This window comes from Eschscholzia californica, unplaced genomic scaffold, assembly GCF_041429995.1.
Source record: "Eschscholzia californica isolate CP2 unplaced genomic scaffold, dmEscCali1.0.p SCAF_1, whole genome shotgun sequence".
NCBI classification, from domain to species: domain Eukaryota; kingdom Viridiplantae; phylum Streptophyta; class Magnoliopsida; order Ranunculales; family Papaveraceae; genus Eschscholzia; species Eschscholzia californica.
The window spans coordinates 22,625,676-22,639,461 of record NW_028238198.1 but is presented as its reverse complement, the minus strand read 5'-3'; the positions used below and the strand labels follow the sequence as shown (position 1 = coordinate 22,639,461).

General features: G+C 38.8%; 1 long non-coding RNA gene across 1 annotated transcript; it reads right to left on the bottom strand.

The window, feature by feature from the left end:
- Positions 1-12,078: 12,078 nt before the first annotated feature.
- LOC147565205 (uncharacterized) lies at positions 12,079-12,727 on the bottom strand. The gene is made up of 2 exons (XR_015237063.1): positions 12,585-12,727; positions 12,079-12,483 (listed from the first exon to the last, which is right to left on the bottom strand). It is a non-coding gene; the product is annotated as an uncharacterized LOC147565205 (long non-coding RNA).
- Positions 12,728-13,786: the final 1,059 nt, after the last annotated feature.

Below are 13,786 nucleotides of genomic sequence, written 5' to 3'. Positions count from 1 at the left end.
ACACCACTTACAAGATCATCACCAAGCTGTTGGCTGAACGTTTCAAACACACCTTAAACCCTATTATCTCTCTCTTTCAAGCAGCTTAAGTCCCCGGTCGACAGATAACAGACAACATCATTATGGGACAGGAAATTATCCACTCTTTCAAGAAGATGAAAAGTTCCGCTGGATATTTTGGTCTTAAGTTAGACATGTCCAAGCTTTCGATAGAATAGAATGGAAATTTCTAACAGACATCATGAGAAAACTAGGCTACGACGAACATTGGATTAAGATGATCTATACTTGCATCTCTACTTCATCAATGTCAGTGCTTATTAATGGTCGACAAGGTAAAGCTTTTTATCCTTCTAGAGGTATTCGGCAAGGTGACCCGCTTTCCCCGTTTCTCGTCACTTTAGCTATGGAAGGCCTAAGTCGTAAGTTGATGATGAATAATAATCAAGATAGGTTTTTGGATTTTCCTACTTATCATGCAGACTTTGAGATCTCCCACCTCCTGTTCGCCGACGATTGCATCATTTTTGGTAAAAGCACAATAGACAACATCCACATCCTCAAAAAGATTCTTCAGGACTTCTGTGATAGCTCGGGTCAAATGATTAATTATGCTAAATCCAACATCTTCTACTCAAAGAATTCACACCCCAAGTTCAAAAGACTGATTATGCGCACTCTGAAAGTTAAATATGCCTCCGCCTCAGAGAAATACCTGGGAGCCCAGCTGTTCATCAGAGCACAAAAAACAAAGTATTCAAGGATATCCTGGAGCACATCAAGAATAAGCTCAACAAGTGGAACCACTCGTTCCTATCCCAAGATGGTCGCATTGTGGTCATCTCAGTCATAGCGGCGGCCGTGCCCCGATACCAGATGAAGTGCTTTGCAATTCCTAAAGGAATAAGCAAAAGCATCAAGGCCGTTCAACGGAATTTCTGGTGGGGTAAGTCGAAAGGTATTTGCACCAAAGCCTGGTCTTATATCTGCACTCCTAAGAAACTTGGAGGGCTAGGGCTTCATCTGCCAGATCTGGATAATACAACTCTCCTTTCTAAGATGGCCTGGCGGCTCAAGACTGAACCAGAAGCAATATTGGTCAAACTCCTTAAAGCTAAGTATTTCCCGCACTCCAACACCCCAGGCCCTGCTAAAGCTCATCACTCCTGGAATTAGAAGACGATCAGAAAGCACTATAGCCTTCTTGATGACAATCAACTTGGGAAGTGCAATCGGGTAATGACATTAACATCTGGACTGACAATTGGATCCCTGAAATCAATGGAACTATTCAGAACAACAATCACTCCGATCTTACCAAAGTAGCTCAACTTATCTCGAACAACAACTGGAATAATGAAGTGCTCAAAGCCAACTTCGACGTTAATACTCAGAATCTTATCAAAACTATCCCGGTAAACAACGAAGGTAAGGACCAGCTCAAATGGAAACTTACCAAATCGGGTAAATTCACGATTGCTTCCATGTATCAGCACCTCAGCAATAATAACAGTAATCACAACCCTAACAACCAGAACTGGAATTTCATCTGGTCTCTCCCGACCGTTCCGTGCATCAAAATGTTCATCTGGAAAATCTGCACCAAAGCTCTCCCTGTTAGGGAAAGAATCGGAAAATACATCGACAATAATACCACTTGTCCTAACTGCACTAGTATAGAATCTATTGAACATGCTCTTTTACACTGCGTTTTGGCTAAAAACATCTGGTTTAACTACAATATCATATCTGAAAATATTACGTCCATATCTGACTGGATCTTTCTTGGCAAAATCAAATTCATCTTTGCTACACCAAAGAAAATATTCACTTTTCGACCATTTTATGGATTTTGAGGAAAGTGAGGTGTGACCACTGTTTTCAATATGAAATCTATGACCTGAATAAAATAATTAGAATGATCGAAAACTTCCCAAAAATCAATATGAACGAGGAGAAAATCAAACATACTTCTAGTGACAAATGGCAACCCCCGCCCCAGAATTTTATTAAGGTGAATGTTGATGCATCTTTTACTAATATAACATCCAATGTGGGAATTAGCTTGATTGTTCACAATGCAGAATCAAAATTCATAGAAGCGAAAGTAAAATCCACTAGAGCCAGAAACAGTGAAGAAGGAGAGGCGATGGCAATCTTACTCGGCCTCGAATGGGCGAAAGCTAATCAACTCAAGAATATAATTGTAGAAAGCGACAATATCAACCTCATCAAACATCTTCACAATAAACATAACACGTTACACTGGCAATCTTTAATCCACATCCGGAGAATTCGAGAAAGCATAAAAGAATTCGAAGTGGTGAAATTCAAGTATACGAAAAGAGAACTCAATTCCAGCGCAGACAGATTAGCAAAATGGGCAAGGAAGAAAAACGCGAGCAAAGAGTTGAAGAATGTACCTTGTATGTTTTTTTTTGTTGAACTAATGTACCTTGTATGTTAGTTAATATATATTGTAATAACGCTGTTACTTAATCTATGAAAGCTAGTTTAAAAAAAAAAAAAAGTGCAACCGTACCTTGGGAATGTGAGATGATGGAATACCATGGGCTTGCTAAATTATTAAGTTGCCTGTTTTTATTAATGTGCATTGAGCTAAAACTATGGCCTATCCAGGATACCTAATAGCAACTACCTTGGCAACTGCACTTTGCCTTAATTACAAGAAGTTAGTACTTTAATAGATTATGATATGGATTAGAGCTATAATTAGGCCGCTCTTTTGGGGGAAAAAGAAAAAACTTCGAAGCATAAAGACTTAGTCAATAAACATTGACTTAGGAGACATACTCCTTTTTTAGCCCAAAAATTGACTTGATCTAACATTGCCCCCTCATCTTCATCTTCATCTTCTCTCTCCCTCTCCCTCCCTCTCTCTAACCTTTTGTCCCGTTCTTCTTCAGATCTTCGGAAAACAAGAGTTTTCACTGACTTTACTCTCTTTCGGCGAGTCTACGGCTTAATCTTTTGTTTTATTGATTTTGACTCTGTTAAAATTTAAGAGCAAAAAAATTATGAAATTTCCTATGGTTTTGTGGTTTCGTTCTAATTAAACTGGTCATGTTATTTAGTTTCACTGTGATATATTTCCTGAATTGGAACTTTATAGCTGATCTAGGTTGAATTTCGGAGGTTAGACTGATCAAAATGGATAAATTAAAATTAAGTGGTTTGGGTGAAAGATTAATAACTAGTGGAGCTTAAATGGGTAGAATGGTTAGGGAGGAAATGAAGGAAATATTACAAGCTGTAACAGAGGAATAAAAGTTGTTGATGAAGCAACTTTAGATACCATGGAAAAAACCAAATCGGGGTTTGAACGTGAGAATAAAAGTTGTTGATGAAGCAACTTTAGATACCATGGAAAAAACCAAATCGGGGTTTGAACGTGAGAATAAAAGTTGTTGATGAAGCAACTTTAGATACCATGGAAAAAAACCAAATTCGGGTTTGAATATGAGGATATGTTCTTGGTTGAATTCTGAAGAATTTAGTGCTACAAAAAAATTGTAATTACTACTTTTAATAATCTAAAGATTTATAACTACAAAAAAATTTAATTTAAGATTTATAACTACAAAAAAAAATTAATTTTTGAGATGCCGAGTGAGTGAGAAAACCCGACCTAGAAAGAAACAATGAGAGAAAGGGGGAGAAGGAGAGAGAGAGATATAGTGAGAGTGAGGGAGAGAGATATAGTGAGAGAGAGGGAAAGACCGAGAGAGAGGGTAACAGTGAGTGAGAGAGGAGAAGAGAAGAGATGGCAATGGTGGTCGGTATGGTGGTGGTGGGAAGTTGTGGTGGTGAAGAATAGAGAAGATGAAGATTAGGGGGCAATATTTGATCAAGTTAATTTTGGACTAAGAAAAATATGCCTTTGAAAATATACAAAAAGACATAGATTCCTTAGAGAATTTATTCCCGAAGATTATTCTTTATGCCTCAAAGCCGCGACCTATAATTATACCAGTAATATGACAACGGTTTGAATACAACAATCCGTTGTGAGGAGGATAATTATACGAGTGATGCTAGTGAACAAGAAAAATAACATAAATTTTAGACATAAATCTTATACGGTTTGTTGTAATCTATGGTTCTGTGGATAAAAATCAATACTCGCTCCGTCGCATTTTGTTTTGCCTTTTGAAAAATTGAATTTTTAAGGGAATATTATTTTTTTATTGTTTTTTGAATTGTTAGCATGCCTCTAATCCTTGACCTTTAAGGTGGAAGACCCAACCTCTTACCACTCCAACCAAGAATTGTTGGCGGGAACTTATTTATTATTGACTACTAAAACTACTTGATCATACTACCCATATTTAAAATAGATATAGTATTCATTGGAAATAACATTGGTAGAACTGTGCAATCAATTAGAATTTTTTATTGTAAAAAAATGGATTGTTTTGGAAATGTCATCTTATTACTAGTTAAATGAATGTTATATGAGAAAAGTAAACAAATATTTCCGATCATGCATAACAAGGAAACAAGAATATAAAGTATAGGCCCTCTCCACTCATTGCCAATTGGTTTTGAGTTGGATGGTCACAAACTTAACAATTAAGAGAGTTGTTTTTGTTGAGAACAAAGCAATGTTGATGCAGGCGCATAACACGTGGGCCCACGTCCACGCGTGCCCACGTCCCAGTCGGCCATAATAGTGGTCCTAATTAGTATAGGATTAGGAAGTTACTTTAAATTGGTATTTCTTTATTTTGAAGTTTCTATGTTTTGAGTATTTTATTATTTAGGAATCCTAGTTCGAGTCTATCTAGGAAAGTTTGTTATCCTATAAAAGGAGGTCTAGTCTATTTTTTTATGCACCTTGAAGAGAAAAACCATTGAAGTTATTAAGAATTTTAGTTTATTTTATCGTTTCTTATCGTTTTCTTTATTGTTCTTAGTTTATTTTATTGTTCTTCTTTAATTCCGCTGCGTCTACATCAAGTGGTATTCAGAGCCATTTTTTTTAACCAATCACAATGGTTAATACTACCGTTCCTACTACAACAATTAAAGAGAAGACACCAACTTTTGCCTCCGAATGGGACAACATCAACAAGAAGTTATCCTCGGTTACAAAATTGGAAGAAGCTTTCGAGAATTACAAGAAGGAAAATATGAAAAAATTCGACAATATCAATCATCGATTCTGTGAGAATAGTCCCACATGGGAGAATGGGTAACTAGCAACCAAGAATATAAAGAATAGGTCCTCTCCACTCATTGCCAATTGGTTTTGAGTTGGATGACCACAAACTTAACATGGTATCAGAGCTAGGCCCACACGTGATAGGCTAAAAGCCACACGTGCTCCACGTCACCCGTAAAGAAAAAAAAACACACGCGTTAGGCTCAAAGAACGCCACACGTTAGGGGGCGTGTGAGAATAGTCCCACATGGGAGAATGGGTAACTAGCAACCAAGAATATAAAGGATAGGTCCTCTCCACTCATTGCCAATTGGTTTTGAGTTGGATGACCACAAACAGAGAGAGCTGCAAAAAAAGCTGAGGCAGATAATCCAAAAATATTAGGGTCTCGAGGGGGAAGCGGATACCTTGGCAAGGAGGAAGAAGGTGTCCCGATGGGTGTCGTAGCCGCCATAATCTCTGCCAAGGGACGAAAACCTTGAAGACCAAAAGATGGGGGTGAGTCCACTGATGATGATGAAACTGAGCCAAACTGCGAGGACCGAGCAGTGCTAGGACTATCAATAGGTGAAATACTGACTGGGGATGATGGAGAAGAGGGTGATGAAGCAGGAAGAGTGGATCCGTCAGAGCTAGAATCAAAGGAGGAGTCAGATACATGTGCATCCGAGGCAATCAAGACAGGAGAGAGAGGAGATCCCGAAGGGTCCGAGTTAGGCGGGAAGGTTGAAGTTGGGACATAAGATGAGTCAGTTAAACAGTTTACACGAGATGAGTGTGAGTCAGTCGATGGTATTGGAGAAGAAGGAAGGATGGAGGATGAAGACATAGATGAACTAGAAGAACAAGAAGAAGGATCAAGAAAAGTTACCAAATCCTTAGAAGAAGAGGATATAGTGGAGACCTTGAAGGGAAAAATTCATTCATCAAAGACAACGTGACGAGGGATATAGATGCGATTGGTTGTACGATCAAGACACTTGAATCCTTTGTAATGAGGGTTGTACCCTACAAAAACACAAGGCAGACTACGAGGAGACAATTTGTTGAGAGCATAAGTTCGTAAATAGGGAAAACAAAGACAACCGAAAGACCGCAACATAGAAATAAGAGGGTACCTGACCATAGAATACGGAGTACGGCGAGGAGTCATTAAGCACCGGAGTAGGCATGTGGTTGATGAGGTAAGTGGCAGTTTGAAATGCTTCAACCCAGTAACTACTAGGGACACCACTATGAAAAAGAAGACTCAATCCCGTCTCAGTTACGTGGCGATGCTTACGCTCGACGCGGGCATTCTGAGAAGGAGTATAAGGACATGAAATACGTCTTTCAATTCCACATTGAGTCAAAAGAGATAAAAACTCAGAACTTTGAAATTCAACTCCTCCATCCATTTGCAAAACTTTTAGTTTAGTTGTGAAGTAGTTTTTTACTAAGTTTTCAAAAGTGAGAAAGACTGAATAAAAATCAGACTTCATACGAAGAGGGAATAACCACGAAAATCTACTATAGTCATCAACGAACAAAACATAATACTTAAAACCAGATGAAGAGACAACGGGAGAAGGTCCCCATAAATCAATATGAACTAAAAATAAGGGAGAATATGCTCGTTTATGATTTAAATCGAAAGGAATGCGATGACTCTTGCTCATGAGACAAGAGGTACAAGATGATGACGTCTGACTAGTAGAAAATTCAACTAAACTATTCTTATTAAGTAAATCTAAAACTTTGGATGAAACGTGACCAAGACGATAATGCCAAATATCTGGAGGAGCTTTAAGAGACACCGTAGTAGAGGAGAAAAGGGCTGATTGAGGTTGATCGAGAGTGTATAAATTTCCATGCCTACTTCTGGTTGCTGGAATCCTTCCGTTCTCCTGAAAAATGGTGAAACCATGTTTAGAAAAAGTGAGAAGACAATCTAAGTCATCAGTGATACAACTAATAGATAACAAGTTCTTTTTGAGTTGAGGGACAAGAATAGCATTCGGTAAAGTTAGACGACCATGAGAAGTATGAAGAGTAAGGGAACCTTTTTGAGAAATAGGCAATGAGGAACCATCACCTATAATAACGTGACGATGACCATGATAAGGAACTAAACTTGAAAACATACCAGAAGAAGAAGCTATGTGAGTGGAGGCACCACTGTCAGCATACCAAGATGGGTCCTGAGGATCTGTTATAGTCATAGCAGTGAGAGCAGCAGTAACATCATCATTAGGAGAGTCCACAACCGTATGAGCATCATGGTTATGAGCTGGAGAAGAAGCACGGGTACGATTTGATGAAGCCCCTCGGTTAGAGTTGCGATTGTCATTAGGACGACCTCAATTTTACTTTGTCAACTTGAAACAACGATCAGCTGTATGGCCAATCTTCTTACACCATTGGCATATTGGTCGATTTCCAATATCCTGGTGATTATCGCTTCGGCGTGGAGGAGGTCGAGACGAAGATGAATAATAAGCTCCCTCATGAGGAGCAACCGTGGTATCAAAAGACTTGGTAATAACATCGTGTGATAGTACCATCTGAAGAAGATCACGAAAAGTCGGCAAAGGAGGTTTAGTTAGAACCGATGAGGCAAAAGACTTGTAGTCAGAACCTAGCCCCTTAAGGAACCAAAATACTTTTTCGTCATCTCCTATAGGTGCACCTACCACTGCCAAAGATTCGAGAAGTACCCGAAATCTTCGAGCATAATCTGAAATGGTAGAGTTACCACGACAAAGAGACCTAATTTCTTCCTTTAGTTGAAGTACCCGTGTGACACCAGAATTTGCATAGACCATAGTTAACTGATCCCAGACATCAGAAGATCGAGTGAGACCCATGATTTCTGTCATGGCTTCAGAAGATAAGGAGCTATAAATGATAGTATAAACTAGCTTGTCCATACTTTTCCAAGATTCATATGCCGGATTTATAGCAACCGACCCATCTTGTTGTTGAACAGTAAGTGGAGGGGGAGAAATAGAACCATCAAGATGATGTAAAAGATGTTGACTCTCCAAGAGTGAGAGAATATGAGGCTTCCATAAGAGGTAGTTATCCGATGTCAGCTTCAAGCAGATCATTGAGCTGAGATGAGGGATCGAGAGCGAGGAACCAGTTGACAAAGAACCAGGTGTATGTGGTACGATGGGATTCATGTTGATAAAGAAATCCGAGAAGAGTAAACACCAATAAGGGATGCCCACAACAGTGAGGAGAACCGATTTGGAATCGGGACAACAAAGAATACCGAAAAAAAATAGGGATGCCGGCAAGAGATTACCGGGAAGGATCGACTAATAACTCGTTTGAGTATTAATAGCTCTGTATACCATAACAAGGATGACTAAATGGTTTCGGTACAGAAAACCGAGAACCTTTATCTGTATTTATAGTTGAAAATAATATACAATACTTAGGAAACTTTACATATGTGTACAACACAAAAAAGAAAACTTAACTAAAGAGTTTCAGCCATATTGGGCATCATTGGAAAGAGTTGATTCTCTTTCCAATTTTAATGAATCCACCGATCTTGAATCCACCGATCTTGTGAGATCGGTGTGATCTTTCTTCCTAATAGTTGATTTTCTTTCCAATTTTAATGAATCCACCGATCTTGTGAGATCGGTGTGATCTTCCTTCCTAATAGATTCGATCAAGTCAATGATTCCATCATGAAGTTATCTAAACAACTCGAAGGCATATGTAAGTCTCCCTCTTCCACCACCACTCCTACCTCTTCTACTACAATTCAAACCTCATCACAACAACCACCTCCAACCACCACCAACACAACCGTTGACATCACCACACCAATCCCAATACCCCTATTCGGTCACACTATCACCAACCCATGCCTGACTACAATCCTACCACCAATTTGTTCATACACCAACCCTACACCACTACTCTCACCGGTTTTCCCATTAACATACACAAACCCTACAACCGTTCCAACCACACCACCTTTCTCCTTCACCGATCAACACACATCAACCCGACCCGATTCGTTCTCTCACCACTCCATTACAAACCCGAATACAACCCAACAATACCCCTTCCATACACCTCGGCAGTACTACTCACCAACCACAACCCTCCCACTCGAGATTAATCAACCAAACCGTGACCTTGACTTCTCGAAAAATACCAATGATACACCCACTCGCCTACACTCTCAAGCCGTATCCCCCCACCTCACACCAAACCGAGGTGCCTCGTCTTCGAACCACCGAACCGAAACCCACTACCCCTTTCACAACCGAAAACCGGAACCCCTCACCCACCAAGTCCAACGTTTTTCCGACAACTATCAACTTTCCCGAACCCGGCTAACTGAATCATTCACCAACCGACCCACCGATTTCCCATCTCCTCCTCATAACCGAGACCCTGATTTCCCATTAACCCATCACCATAACCGAGAGGAAACTGTGAACAAAACCGAACCCACCTCGCTGAACCCGACTACCCACCGTACCGTAATGAACCTCATCTTCACAACCGAACCCAACCTTATGAACCAGATCGATCCAATAACCGTTTCAACTATCGAGAACCGAACCCTACTAGATCCATGCAATGAAACCGTACAACCCATCCACCACGTCCCACTTATACCGAACCCGACGACCACCATCCCGATGAAGATCATGATCCTCCACCAGCTTATTCTTCGTACCGTATCCGAATGGACGTCCCGGCATATGACGGTTTCATCAACATTGAAAACTTCTTGGATTATATTGCTCGATTGGAAATTTTCTTTGATGTTATGCAGGTATACGGACAAGAACAGGTAAGATGTGTTACCGGATATCTTTCAAAAACAGCTTTGACATGGTGGAAACAAGAATCTGAACAACGACGATTATCAAATCTTCCTCCCTTATCCTCATAGTCTGAACTTAAACCACTTATGATGGCACGTTTCCTCCCTCCTGATTACGAAAATCAATTATGTTTGGAATATCTTCGTTGTCGTCAGGGTCGACGTTCAGTTGAAGAATATGCTTCCGAATTTCAACGTTTGAGTACTCGGCTTAATCTCTCCGATACCGAATCCATGAAATTGGAAAAATTCAAAGATGGCCTTCAAGGTGACATTAAGGATCTTGTCAACCTCCGTCCTTTCTCTTCCGTCTCTGAATGTATTAGTGTGGCTCGTTCTTTTGAGTCCGATTCTCGATCACACTATCGGGGGAACTACAATCGTCCCAATTATGTTCGACCACCTACAGATGATGCTGATCTATCAAAACCAACGGATGACGGATCTAAGAATATTCCTGAGAATCCATATAAAAAACAACCTCCGGGTAAGTGTTTTCGTTGTTTTGAAATAGGTCATTATTCTAATAATTGACCGTTACGTGGTAAAGCAAACTTAGTGGAGAAACAAGATCACTTGGATTCATTCGATGAGGAGATCGATCATGTCAATATTGACCCTGATTCGGGTGACCGTGTTATGCTAGTAACTCGTAGGGTACTTTTTACTCCACTTGAACGATCATTCTCAACGGAAAAATTTATTTGTTACACGAGGTACGGTTTTGAACAAAGTTTGTACGATCGTTATTGATAATGGGTGTGTGGAGAATTTGATTTCATCTAGACTAGTTGCTTACTTGGGTATTCCTACTATTCCAAAACCACATCCTTATCGTACTGCTTGGATTCAATCTGGTACTGCCACACGTGTTGATCGCATGTGTACCTTTTCACTCTCTATTGGCTCTTTCTATTTGTCTGACATTACTTGTGATGTTACCGACATGGATCTCTGTCATATTATTTTGGGACGCCCTTGGCAGTCAGATGTGGATGCTACTTACAAAGGACGTTTGAATGTTTATGAGTTTCCATGGAAGAAGAAGATTATCACCTTGTTGCCGATGGCGGAAGGATCTACTGAACTTACCTCCATCCAACAATTGGTTCGGGACGAACCTTCTGGGGAACTGGGTGCTGATGCAGGCGCATAACACGTGGGCCCACGTCCACGCGTGCCCACGTCCCAGTCGGCCATAATTTAGTGGTCCTAATTAGTATAGGATTAGGAAGTTACTTTAAATTGGTATTTCTTTATTTTGAAGTTTCTATGTTTTGAGTATTTTATTATTTAGGAATCCTAGTTTGAGTCTATCTAGGAAAGTTTGTTATCCTATAAAAGGAGGTCTAGTTTATTTTATTATGCACCTTGAAGAGAAAAACCATTGAAGTTATTAAGAATTTTAGTTTATTTTATCGTTTCTTATCGTTTTCTTTATTGTTCTTAGTTTATTTTATTGTTCTTCTTTAATTCCGCTGCGTCTACATCAAAATAAACGAAGAACTGTAAAGAAAACGATAAAGAAAACTAAAACTTGATTAACTTCAATGGTTTTTCTCTTCAATATGAATATCAAAATAGACTAGACCTCCTTTTATTGGATAATAGACTTTCCTAGATAGACTCAAACTAGGATTCCTAAACAATAAAAATACTTAAAACATAGCAATAAAATAAACTAAGAACGGTAAAGAAATGTGGTGGAAAAAACCTATATGCTCTTATGAGAGCCTTCTTCATGGCACGTTACAGCATGACCCCTGTAGCACGTTACAACCTGACCCGCCGTTGCACATTACGTCCTAACCTCCATTGCCCCGTAAAAAACGCCATAACTAGGCGGTCAACCTAGCAAGCTGACCCTCAGGGCACCTAAAACTTGCGCCTGAGTATCAATCTCTCTACAGAAAGGCCTAATGTTATAATGATAGATACCACAGAAAGGCCTATTCAGTTACCTTATTATAGTGTTTTTTATCATGAAATTTTCCATGAATGTTTGAGAGGTTTCAATAAACATAAGTAGGCAAGTGAGAGAGAAACAAAGGTATGCACCACCAAATTGGTCATATAGATTATATTGATGATGACATTACAAAATAAATAGAAAAGCTAGCTGGTGCATGACAAAGAGATATGAGATCTTATTCTGAAGCTAGACATCATAAATCAATAGCTATTGATGCAGCCTTTTATTTTAAATTTCTTCTTCTTTGCACCAGATTTTTATGTGATACGCGAGATTAAGCGCTAACACAGCAGCATGAGCAGCCGTTCAAGTTGAGTCCAAGGAGACCAGGGACACATGCATAAGCGTCGAGCTTGACGTTGACGCTAGCTAGGCAACCCTGGTAACAGGTGTTGTAACATTCTGTATCAGCAGTGCAAGCAGTAAGGAGTGACAAGTTCAACACAATCCCAGCATTACATGTAACTCCAAGTGCTGATGCCATCTCTGTAAACACATCATAAAACATAGGAATCAACAACTAGAGTTGTGTATCTCTCATGTAGAAAACTATTTAGTTTACGAAGAAATGATAGTAGTAAACTTACGAGAATTAGCGGAGAGGACAATCATGGCAAATAGAAAGCCAACCAACATTGAGGAAGATGATGAACTCTTGACTGCCATTATGGGAATTGGAGAGAAGAAATAAGCTACTATTACTTATTGAATATTTGAAGCTTGGGTGAGGATTCATGTAATATTTGAGTCTCTATTTATAGACATTTTAGTCTTGGTTTCGAGAAAGAAATATAATTTATATCTACAACTTGTATTCGATTGGTTCTTCAAATAATAATTTAAAACAAAGTACATTTAATTAGTTATGTACTTGGGACACAACTTGTATCTACAAAAATATTATTTCTCCCTACAACTTGTTTCCTCAGTTCAATTAGTTTATTTAATATTGAAAAAGAATGATTTTATTAGTAATCTATATGGTGACGGTCACAATGCGTCCCAATTTTATGCCATGTGAATCCGTTGGGACTTATCCCAATTCTCTTTGAACATACATGGACCAACTGAAAACTTGTAACGTAAATTGTACGATTTCTCCAAAAAATAAAAATAAAAAAAATTTATGATCTTGCATGGACCAACTGAAAACTTCATTATGGATTAGGAGAATTTTTATGAAAGAATTTTATTTGCTTCTTGGCCATGGAAGTTTTATTTTCCCAAAATTTACAATAATTTCGGCTTAATTCTTGTCATGATCATTGGTTAAAATTTGGATGACTTAGTTATATTATCTCTTCACCAAGTGGGCAGCCTAAAATGGCCCGTCTTTTTGCGAGCATACATTGATCGGACCGTGCCTTGACTCAACCTGCTCGTGCTAGGAGTGGCCTTGGTCAACTCGCTAACCACTAATGCTAAGTTTGGTTTATTGTATATAAAAAACTAAAGTTCTTCTTTTCGGAAAATAAAATAAAAGGTTAAAAAAACTATATTATCCACATGTGAGGACATAGTTGAGTTGGTAGAACTTTGTAAGAGCTTCTTCAATCTCGCACAAAGCATTGTCTAATGAATTTAAGTTTAAGCTCTTAATTTATTTTCATGTGAAACTTACTTGCTGGGATTTAAGTGTAATTGTGTATATTTGTAATTAATTTTTCACGCAAAGTCAAATTTGTGATTGTAACAACTTCAAAGAGTACTATAATACTTGGGAGAAAAGGATCATTCTATTCTTTATATTTTCTTATAATTTGGTCATAATTTCCTATAATCTTTTTTT